We start from the raw sequence: 1,513 nt of genomic DNA, 5'->3' as shown, positions 1-1,513 counted from the left end.
ANCACTGCCGCNAAAATCATTATCGCGCTCAAGACGCGGCNACGCCAATACGATTGGCCAATGGGGCAGAAACCCCAATNCATAAATGGTACAACATACCAGTTACNATCGGGCACAAGAGGACCATACACTTATTTGGCGTTATGCCCGATCTAACAGTGGATATTTTAATCGGGATAGATTTAATGTCACGGTTAGGCATTGGCATTCCTGCACCACCCAAACACCANCCATCCGATACTTGTGGATGCGCCACAGGCCACGAAAACGACCGTTTTCAAAGCTTCCTGGCAGCCGAACTGCCNAAATTCGAAACCATCACCGGACCAACCCCCGTCACCGAGCACCGCATCCGTCTAAAAACCACCATACCAATAAAACAGAGGTACCGCCCACGAAACCCTGCGATGCAGGAAATCATTGACAAGGAAATCGAGGAAATGGAACGCGCAGGAGTAATCGAACCATCCGAAAGCCCATGGAGCTCACCCATAGTAATCGCGAAGAAGAAGGACGGCCGACCGCGTTTCTGCATAGACTTTCGAAAAATTAACGAAGTAACCGAAAAGGACGCATATCCACTACCACAAGTAGAAGCCACTCTAGATAAATTACGCGGCGCTAAATATCTGTCCACAATCGACTTAAAAAATGGATATTGGCAAGTCCCACTCGCTATCGAGAGTCGACCAATCACCGCATTCACCGTTCCGGGCCGCGGACTAATGCAATTTAAAGTAATGCCGTTCGGGCTACACTCTGCGCCTGCCACGTTCCAACGGCTACTCGACACACTACTCGGACCAGAACTAGAACCGAACGTATTCGTATACCTTGACGATATCATCATAGCAAGCCAAACACTCGACGATCATCTACAACACCTCCGAGAGGTATTTGACCGCCTCCGCCGGGCGAAATTACGAATCAACCCGGAGAAATGCCGCTTCGGGGCTAGCCAGTTACGGTACCTAGGGCACTTGGTCACCCGCGACGGGATTAGCACTGACCCTGAAAAAACAGAAGCCATAACACACATTCCACCACCACGAAACGTACGCGAAGTGCGTCAGTTCCTAGGACTCCTGTCCTGGTACCGTCGGTTCGTAGAAAACTTCTCGGAACGCGCCCGACCGCTTACCCAATTAACCAGTAAAAAAGCCAAATGGCGATGGACCGACGAGGAGCAAGAAGCATTCACATCGCTTAAAAACGCCCTGACCACCGCACCAATACTCGCCTGTCCTGACTTTAACAAGACATTCCTTTTACAAACCGACGCATCCGAAACCGGGCTTGGCGCCGTACTAACCCAGTATCACGGAAACCAAGAACGCGTAGTTGCATACGCAAGCCGTACAATAAACGGAGCCGAGAAAAATTACAGCGTTACCGAAAAGGAATGCCTCGCCGTGATCTGGGGAATTCGGAAAATGCGCGCCTACTTGGAAGGCTACCACTTCATCGTGATTACCGACCATCAAGCACTAAAGTGGTTGCAAAAATTGGACAG

This window comes from Pseudomyrmex gracilis, unplaced genomic scaffold (genome assembly GCF_002006095.1).
Source record: "Pseudomyrmex gracilis isolate BER0280 unplaced genomic scaffold, ASM200609v1 scaffold_2288, whole genome shotgun sequence".
NCBI classification, from domain to species: domain Eukaryota; kingdom Metazoa; phylum Arthropoda; class Insecta; order Hymenoptera; family Formicidae; genus Pseudomyrmex; species Pseudomyrmex gracilis.
The sequence above is the reverse complement of the archived record's forward strand: the minus strand, read 5'-3'. Positions refer to the sequence as shown.